The 10,166-nt window shown below is 41.7% G+C and overlaps 1 long non-coding RNA gene across 2 annotated transcripts in view; it reads right to left on the bottom strand.

Annotated features, from left to right (window-relative positions):
* Positions 1 to 8,726: 8,726 nt before the first annotated feature.
* The window catches only part of LOC132397548 (uncharacterized), a 131,769-nt gene continuing 130,329 nt past the window's right edge, over positions 8,727 to 10,166 (bottom strand). For both annotated transcript variants that reach the window (XR_009513390.1, XR_009513391.1), the window contains exon 4: positions 8,727 to 9,929. This is a non-coding gene — a long non-coding RNA (uncharacterized LOC132397548). The remainder of the gene's footprint in view (positions 9,930 to 10,166) is intronic.

Genomic DNA, 10,166 nt, shown 5'->3' with positions numbered 1-10,166 from the left:
GTGTTTCCTATAGTAGGTGAGTCTTGGACCTGAGGGAACAGCCTCAGAAAAGAGGAATATCTATTTTGAACAGAGATGAGGATTTTTTTAAGCCAGAGAGTGTCGAAACTGTGGAAGTCATTACCACAGATGGCTGTGGAGACCAATTCATTGGGTATATTCAAAGTAAAGGTTGATAGGTTCTTGATTAGTCAGGGCATTCAAAGATTACAGGGAAAAGGTGGAGAATGGGATCGAGAGGGTTAATGAATCAGCCGTGATGAAATGGCAGAGCAGGCTCGATGGGCTAAGTGGGCTGATGCTGCCCCTAAGTCTTATAGTCGTGTGGTCTTATGATCTTATGGTCTTGTATGTCTTTATGTGAAAATGAGTGAGACTTCCAAAGAGACAAATCAACACCCCCCCCCCCCATTCCCAGAACTAGTATAGAGGAATGGAGTCGTAGAACACTGTAGCATAGAAATGTCCTTCTGCCCATTTAGTCCACGTCCACGGAAAACTATATCTGCTGTGGTGGCATTTTGGGTGGAATGTCTGAACTTGAAAAACAGAACATTACAGATGACAGAAACCAGAAGTAAAGCATAAGAAATTCTAAATGTTTAATTGCTCTGTTAATAAAAAAGTTAGTGATTCAAACATGTGAATATTCAGAGGCTTTTTCCGAGGACTGAGATGGCTATCACAAGAGGGCACAGTTTTAAGGTACTGAGTAGATGTCAGGGTAAGTTTTTTACGCAGAGAGTGGTGAGTGCGTGGAATGGGCTGCCGCAGGGCAGTGGTGGAGGCGGATACAATAGGGTCTTTTAAGAGACTCCTGGACAGGTATATGGAGCTCAGAAAAATAGAGGGCTATGGGTAAGCCTAGGTAGTTCTGAAGTAAGGACATGTTCATCACAGCTTTGTGGGCTGAAGGGCCTGTATTGTGCTGTAGGTTTTCTAAGTTCTTATGTAGTTCTGATGAAGGGCACTGGCCTGAAATGTTATCTCTGTTTCTCCCTTTACAGGCACTGTCTGAATTGCTTCAGCTTCTGCAGCATTTTCTGAAGTACCTTTGTGATACAGTAATATGCAGCCAGTCCAGTAGATCCTAAACTAACCAGGTGGCATGTATTGAATGAAGTGTATGGTAGTGCTGGCCCAAATAATCACAGTAATCAGAGACCAGAGAATGTCATGGATGCCAAAGAAGTGAGGCCAATAAATAGTGAAGTCAGACAGACATACTTTATTGATCCCAAGGGAAATTGGGTTTCTTTTCCATCGCACCAACCAAGAATAGTGTAGAAATATAGCAATATAAAACCATAAATAATTAAATAATAATAAGTAAGTAATGCCAAGTGGAATAAGTCCAGGACCAGCCTATTGGCTCAGGGTGTCTGACACTCCGAGGGAGGAGTTGTAAAGTTTGATGGCCACAGGCAGGAATGACTTCCTATGACGCTCAGTGTTACAAGTCTTAGACCACATGCATACTATGAGAAGGGTGTATTTGCAGCCTCGAAGTGCATTGAGGTATGCAAATCCTCAAAGCTGGACCAAGTGCGCCCCTAGACCTTATAGGGAGCCAGGGAAGAAATGGAGACCCTTGTAAAGACATTTTCTGGTGACATACCGGAACACAGGAGGGTGGCTAATGTTCCATTGTTCAAGACAAGTATCAAGCACAGACCAGTGACGCTGACTTCATTTATTGGGAAGTCACTGGAGGGAATTCTGAGGGACAAGATCTAACATCATTTGATCAGCGTTTGATTCGGAATAGTCAGCATGCTTTTTGCATGTGGGTCTGATAAGTTTTTTGGAATTTTTTTTTGAAGAGGTAACTAATAGGATAGGTGAAGTTAGGAGGTTCTCAGTTTCGTCTTTAGTAAGGCCTTCGACAAGGTCCCACATAGCAGGCTGATCTGGAAGATTAGGGCCCATGGGATTCAGGGGTGCTAGCAAGGTAGATTAAGAGTTGGTTCAGTGATAGGAAGCACAGAGTGATGGGTGAAAGTCAATCCTCCTACTGCAGGCCTATAACTAGTGGAATGCCCCAGAGGTTAGTGTTGGGAGCTTTGTTATTCATTATTAATGCAAAATGATTTAGCTATAAATAAGCCTGGCATGATTAGCAAGTTTGCTGATAATACTAAATTATGGAGTCTTGTTCATAGTGAAGCAGGCTATAAGTAGATCTTGTTCAGTTAGGGAGAAGAACTAGAAAAATGACAAATGGATTTAGATAAGTGTCATGATGCTTTTTAGACAGTCAATTCAGGGGAAGACTTATGCAGTGAATGCAGGGCACTGATGAGTGCTGTGGAACAGACAGAACTAGGAATACAAGTGAATGTGGCCATGCAAGTAGACAGGGTGGTGAGAAAGACATTTAGCGTGCTGGCCTTCATCTGTCAGGACATCAAGTTTAGGAGTAGGGATATTATCTTGCAGTTATACAAACCATTAGTGAGGCTGCTCTTGGAATATTGTGTACAGTTTTGCTCACACTATTATAGCAAAAAACTTGGTAAGCGGAGGGTACAGAAGAAATTTATGAGGATACTGCCTGGACTAGAGGGACTAAGTTATAAGGTTAGGTTAGCCACATTTGATCTTTATTCCCTGACATGCAGGAGAATGAGGGGTTCATAGAAAGTTATAATATCATGAACTGTAAAGTGGGTGGTCATAGTCTTTTCCCCAGTGTTGGAAAAACAAAACTAGGGGCCACTAATACAAGATAAGAGGGGACAAATTTAAAAGAGATGGGAGAGATAATTTCTTTGCACAGAGGGGAGAGTAGTGAATGAGCTGCCAGAGGAAATGGTGAAGGTGGATACAATGACATTATTTAAGAGATATTTGGATTGATACATGGAGGGGAGGGGCTTGAAGGGTTATGGGCCAAACACTGGCAACTGGGATTATTAAGGGGGAAACTATGCTTGGCATGGACCAATTGGGGCAAAAATTACTCCATGACTCTGAGAGTCCGGGGTGGGGCTGGAGTCATTTGAGAGAAGCAATGGAAAGTGAAATCTTGACGTAATGCATCCACTGTGGCTCACTGGTGCAGGTGATCCTCCTGGAGCTTCCAGCTCATTGGTTTTATTTTCCTCCCGCTGCCAATACTGTAGTAGATTGGTTGGGAAGAAACCTATCTACTATTGGGCTATCAATACCATCTTGGTAGCCAGTTGCATCCATCCTTCAGTACTATTTTGGACACTATAAAGCCAGTTCAGGATTGCTCAGTACTTGAGTTATGTCTGCAGCTGATTTAGGTCTCCACTAGTGTATTTGGAGAAATAACTGCATGGGCTATGGAGGATATCCCCTTGTCTCTAGGCAACAAGTCCAGGGAATATTGCTCCTGATGAAGAATGTAGGAAGATTGGAATTGCTTAGAGGTAAACTATTGCTGGTGATCATAACCTAGGCTGACATAGGGAGTGAAATCCTTTGCTCTTTGTAAAGGCTAGCTGCTCATTACCAGGCATCCAAATGTACTTGTGTGTACTTTCCACTTCAGGTCAAATGCTGATATGGCTGCAGTTCTTGTAACTCTTTTCAGCTTCAGGTCCATGCCTTTTGCAACAAGATTACTGGCTCTGCTAAAGATCAAGTTAATCTCCTACTCAGTGCAAGAATGCACCTCATCCTGTGTTGCACATGTCACTCTGGGAAAGCGTTGCCAGCTGTAAAAATGGAACACAGAACATAGAACAGACCGACACAAGAACAACATTTTGGCTCATGATGTTTGTGCCAAACACAATGCCAATTTAAACTAATTTCATGTGTCTGCATATGATTTATAATACCTCCATTCCGTGCTTGCCCATGTGCAGGTGCAACCGCCTCCTCAACATTGCTATTGCATCTGCTTCCACTACTTCCTGGCAGTGTGTTGTAGGCACTTATAACTCTATAAGTTATAAACTTTCCTTGTAAATCCTCTTTAAACTTCTTCCCTCCCATTTTAAATCTATACCCTCTGGTATTTGATATTTCCATCTTGGGAACAAGACTCGATTTACCTTATCTTTGTCTTTCTTTATTTTATGTACTTCTGTCAGGCAGTTTCCAATCTCTGATGCTCCAGAGAAATCAATTAAAGTTTATTCAACTTCACCTTATAACTAGTAGTCTCTAATCCAGACAACATCCTGGAGAACCTTTTCTTCACCCTCTCCAAAGCCTTCAAATTCTTTGAAATGTGGTGAGCAGATCTACACATGGCATAATAGTTGGAACCTCTTATAGCATTCTGCAGAGTTCTGTGGCAGTCTTTTACACTGGTATCTTGTTGTTTAGGGAGACCATCTGGCCCTTTGAAAGAAATATAAAGAAATAAAATCTCATACTACATAGATTATCTAGGGTACCAAATGTGACGCCTCCTTTTTTCTCTTTGAAAGACAGTTAGATATGGTCAATAACATTCTTTTTTATCTACTACGCAATAAATTTAAGGAGAGAATAGTTGTGGAAGTTAACAGTTCAAAGTTCAAGGAAAACGGTACATACAGTAGGAGTCAAAGTGTACAACCCTGAGATTTGTTTTCTCGCAAGAATGCTCAATAAATCCATGAACTAGAATAGAATCAATGGAAGTCCACACCCAACAGGATGGACAAACAACCAAAATGCAAAAGACAACAAACTGTGCAGTACAAAAAAATGAAATAATAATAATAATAAATAAGCAATAAATATCAAGGGCATGAGATACAAAGTTGTTGAAAGTGAGTCCATAGGTTATAGGAACAGTGAATGATGGAAGGTGAATGAAGTTATCCCACTGATTCAAGAACCTGATGGTTGAAGGATAGTAACTGTTTCTGAACTTAGTGGTGTGAGTACCTTCTTCCTGATGGCAGCAGTGAGAAGATAGAGTGAACGGAGTGGTGGACTTCCCTGATAATGAATGCTGCTTTCCTGTGACGCTGCTTTGTGTATATGTATTCAATGGCGGGATGGACTGAGCCATATTCACTACTTGTAGGATTTTCCAGTCAAGGACATTGGTGTTTCCATACCAGGTCATGATGTTGCCAGTCAATAAACTCTCCACTGCACATCTAGAAAAGTCTGTGGAAGTTTTAGATTTCATGCCAAACCTTCGCAAACTTCTAAGGAAGTATAGGCACTGCAATGCTTTCTTCCCAATTGCACTTGCGTGGTGAGCCCAATACAGGTCTGTTGAAATGATAACACCAAAGAATTTAAAGTTGTCACCTCTGATGCCCTGATGAGGACTTGCTCTTGGACCTCTGCTTTTCTCCCCCTGAAGTCAATAATCAACTCCTTGGTCTTGTTGACATTGGGTGACAAGATGTTGTGGCACCACTCAACCAGATTATCAGTCTCCTTCCTATATGCTGATTTGTTACCACCTTTGATTCAACCAACGGCAGCAAGCTTAAAAATGGCATTGGAGTTGTACTTAACCACACAGCCATCAGTGTAAAGCAAGTAGAGCGGGGGATACAGACACAGACTTGTTGTGCATCTGTGCTGATGGAAATTGTGGAGGAGATGTTGCCAGTTCAAACTGTCCGGGGTTTGCAAGTGAGGAAATTGAGGATCCAATTGCACAAGGAGGTAGTGAGGTTAAGGTCTTGAAGCTTATTGATTAGTTTTGAGAGGGTCAAAACTAATTAATAAGTTTACAACTTCTCAGAAAATTTTGCCATTGAACGTCTTTCTGCTTTCGAAATAGATTTCAACTCCCCAACCAGTTACACGTGTCAACGATCCCAGTGATTTTTATTGGAGCTCCAGTCCTTAAGATGTGCAAATTAACTTATTTCAGTTTCACATGTTGAGTGACTTTGTATATTTCTTATTAAATTTACATTTATTTTGCAACTTAATTACTTTTTGTTATTTACCATGCTGAATAGTTTGTAAATATTTCTACACAGCCTTAAATTGGCCCACAGCTCTGACAGGATTCAAAGCTTCACCCCCTCCCCCATTTGACCATTTCTTCAAAGCTGCCAAAGGCTTTTTGAGGGTAGGCTCTCTATACGAGGATGCCTGAAGCCTAGTCAACGTTTGGACTTTGAGGTTGTGCTCCGAGGTGCGGAGAACCAGTGTGTGAGCAGGTGGTTAGTGATAGTGTTAAGGCATATTCTGCAGTTAGGGTATATAGCAAATATTTACTTCACCCACAACCAAAGCTCTGGCATGGACATGAATTGTAGATTGAATTTAAAATTCAGCCCTGAACAGTAGTTTTCCTGGAGCTGTCGACTGGAGTTGGTTGCAAACCAGCCAATGCTGATTAACATTAATTTTGGGTGTCTGGAGTGTGGGTGCAAAGGAGACGGTATGTGTGAACTATATGTAGTTCAAAGGGAGTATTATAGATACATTGTATTTAGAATTGTTACCTTTGATCTTTAGCATATTAAAAAGTCATGTAATATTGGATTAAGAGGCTTCTTCCTCCAAAAGCGTCTCAATATGATGCCCGCTGCTCGTCTTTGTTGAATAAAAAACTTCTAATTCCATTAGCTTCAGTGCCCTTCAGTGTTACTGGACTGTGACTTTGTTCATATTACAATAGCAGAATGGGCTGAGTCCACCGTGATCCAGGTTATGTTGTTGACTAGTCGTGGATTTTTTCACTGGAGTGTCGGAGAATGAGGGATAATATTACACAGAAGCATAGATGGGGTTAACACACACGGTCTCTCTCTCCAAGGGTGGGGATTCAAGAACTGAAGTGAGACTGGAGGGATTTAATAGAAAGCAAGAGGCAACTTTTCCACTCAGAGTAACACACAAGAACTGTTGGAGGAACTCAGCAGGTCAGACAGCATCTATGGTGGGTGAATAAACAGTCGACGTTTTGATTGAGACCTTTCATCAAGACTGGCGAGGAAGGAGGAGGAGGTCAGAATGAGGAGGTGAGGGATGGAAAGCAGTACAACCTAGAAGGTATTCGATGTAGCCCAGTGGATAGGGGTGGTGAATTGAAAAGCTGAGAGGTGATCGCTGGTAAAGTTAAAGAGATGAAGAAGTAGGAATCTGATAGGAGAGTGGACCATTGGAGAAAGGGAAGGAGGAGAGGCACTAGAGAGGAGTAATAGGCAGGTGAGAAGAAGAGAATGGGTAAAGGTGAGCCAGTACGGGGATGGAAAAGAAATGGAGTAGGGGGAGAAATTACCAGAATTTAGAGAAACTGATGTTCATGCTGTCAAGCTACTCACAAATGTTGCTCCTCCAACCTGCGAGTGGCCTCACCTGCCAGTGGAGGACTGGCATGTCGGAACGTGATGGGAAGTGGATTGAAATGGTTGGCCACCGGGATATCACGCATGTTACGGATTGAGTGAAGGTGCTCAACAAAGCGGTCCCCAAATCTACAGTGGAGACCACACCAGGAAAAGTGTAGCCTCCCAGGGAGTGGTCAGTACATGGAATGAGCTGCCATTGGAAGTTGTTGAGGCAGGTACAATAACCAAATTGTAAAATACCATTGGACAGGTATGTGGACAGGAAACGTTCAGAAGGTTATGGACCAAATGTGGGAAAATGAGACTAGCATGGATGGGCATCTTGGCAGGCATGCACCAGATGGGCCAAAGGGCCTATTTCCATGCTGGATGATCCTTGTGCCTTGAAAATATGGTGCAGTCTAAGAGCTTCAGATGACTTGAAGTCTATTTAGAGGAGAACAAGAGATGCTAGCCAGATTTGCACTGCAGCAGTGAAGTCAGCATGGAAACATTAGCCTGCAAAATCAACTGCATTTCACTTTGAAGGGATGTTATTCTATTCCAAGCTCACTCCCCTCCTAACTTGAACATCTGCACCACAATCTGCTGTCTGGCAGTCTGGCTGGACAATAATGAAAATCATTCCTCCTTATGTTGTAAAAATGCTACAAAAACATTTTCTCCCACTCAAAGAGTAGAGGGGCATGTTTTCTGATAGTAATCTTTTCCTTTAATGCTCTTGTACTGCCTACAAACTTTACAGTTTTCTATGTGAAATATGAAGGAAGGCTTTCAAACCTTTAATCATTTCTTCTGGGAACATTTGTGTATCATGTAATTTCTTTTAGCTTCATTTCAGTCAGCCATAAATATTCTGCATGAAATCCCCCCCATCTTGAATAAATTATTCTTATCTCAACAAAACAAAACCGAGCAGCCCTTTTTTTAAAAAAACCCTTCATCTTTTATTTACCATCGTCTCTTCTGAATGGCTGAATAGGACAGTGATTCTTGTCTCCATGTACTTTTGGTCTTAACAAAAACGTCTGGAAACCATGACAACAGACTAGCAAACTGTGAAAGATGTGCTTGACGCCTAATGGAGCACTTTGTAAAAGAGTTCAACTGTGTTAACTGACCAGTCAAGTATCAGAGAGAAAGTAAGGGAAAACAAGTTTGAGAGAAATAAACAGATAGGGAATGGGGGTGGGGGGGGGGGGGTCAAATGTCCATAAAGAGAGTAAAGAGAATCAGAGATGCGGGACACATCTGAGACAGCAATTGAGGGTGACCTGAAGGAAAATCATGAGCAATGTAAGTTACAAAAGATATGGAGCATAAGCAGGATTAAAAAGTAGAAAGGAGAAGTTATTATCAGAGTACATACAGGTCACCACATACAACCCTGGGATTCTTTTTCTGCAGGCATACTTAGCAAAAAAAGAGATATATTTAAGAGAAAAACTGGTAACTTATTTTTTATTCATTCTTCTAATATTTGTGCATTTGCAATGCTACTGTGACACTGTAATTTCCTTTGGGATCAATAAAGTATCTATCTATCTCAGCTTCTTGCAGCTCCACAGGGAGTCTCAGATGTACACTGGTGCAATCCTGAATACCTTGAAAATCTTGAAAGAAGGTGGCGGGGAGGAAGGTAAAGGGCTGGAGAGGAAGGTATCTGATAGGAGAGGGAAGGAAGAGGGGATCCAGGAAGAGGTGACAATTTCCCAGGAAGGATACATGACTGTGGTAGGGAGTCTGGGTGAGTACATGATCAAAGAGTCAGAGGACAGTAGAGATCACGAGGTGGGGTGGAGGGGTGTAGTGAGAGAGGGTCTCTCTGAAATTCTGTTGAAGAGAAGACTTAAACATCTTGAGGGTAGGCATCCCTCAAAGAGATTTTGGAGTGGAGCAGCAAATCAGAAACACAAGAAAGTCTGCAGATGCTGGAAAAAAGTTTGAGAAAAGTACAGTGCCAGCAATGTGCGAGTCAGCATACATTGAGAGATTATGATCTGTTCATATCTTGTTCTAGGCAGTACTCTTTGTCTCAATAATTTTTTCTGCAGTTGCTAATGGAAGTAATATGACTAAATCTTTCTACATTTCATCTCGGTTTATTTCACAAGATCTGATCCATTACAATATTCACGCTGTCTGAGTTTCCAAAAAAAGCGTTAAAGGAAAAGTGCACTATATAGAAATAAGAAGTACAACTCCACTAATGCATTTATGTTATATATTCTTTCATGTTCCATTATGTGGGCTAAACTACAAAAGATTTGGGCGGGGTTCATTCTGAGTCATTTCTTCTAACCACTATCCAAATATTGGCCAGCACTACATACTGTAGATTGCCACCAATGCATAATCACACTCTATGGTCCTTTGAAGTCAGAGGAACTTAGTGTCCAGTAGAAATTGTGTTTTATAATCACACACACATTTATCATAAGCAATCAAATTTGAATTTTCTACCACTGTGGCATCAAATATTATTTGATGAGTCCAAATAAGTCCAAAATCACAAGCCTCACCATTCAATCCTTGCAACATGGAACACAAGACTTCATCACTTTCCTCAAAAGCAGATCGTGAGAAGGTGAGGAAGACCGGTGAAGCACAGGGAGATGAGCTGAACACCTGCCTGCTCTCTGCTCTCATTTTCGTGGACTTCTATCATGCTCAACATCTGCCTTGACAAAACTGAAACAAAAGGAAGAGGGTTAAATACAATTATAAAGAAACCCTAATTGGTTAGAATGTGCATTCTCACATGTGCGATTGCCATCATTTTCCAGTTGTCTGCCTGCAGGAGCACTCAGACTCTAGTGCAGTGTTCGGAGATGTGACTGGGCCCCTCTGCCTAGCCATAACTCCTGAATTGCCAGAGGCCTGTTCCCGTTGGAAGAACTGGATGAGAGACTTGTCCAGGATGTGTTG

Source organism: Hypanus sabinus, chromosome 1 (genome assembly GCF_030144855.1).
Source record: "Hypanus sabinus isolate sHypSab1 chromosome 1, sHypSab1.hap1, whole genome shotgun sequence".
Classification (NCBI taxonomy): Eukaryota; Metazoa; Chordata; class Chondrichthyes; order Myliobatiformes; family Dasyatidae; genus Hypanus; species Hypanus sabinus.
The sequence above is the reverse complement of the archived record's forward strand: the minus strand, read 5'-3'. Positions and strand labels throughout refer to the sequence as shown.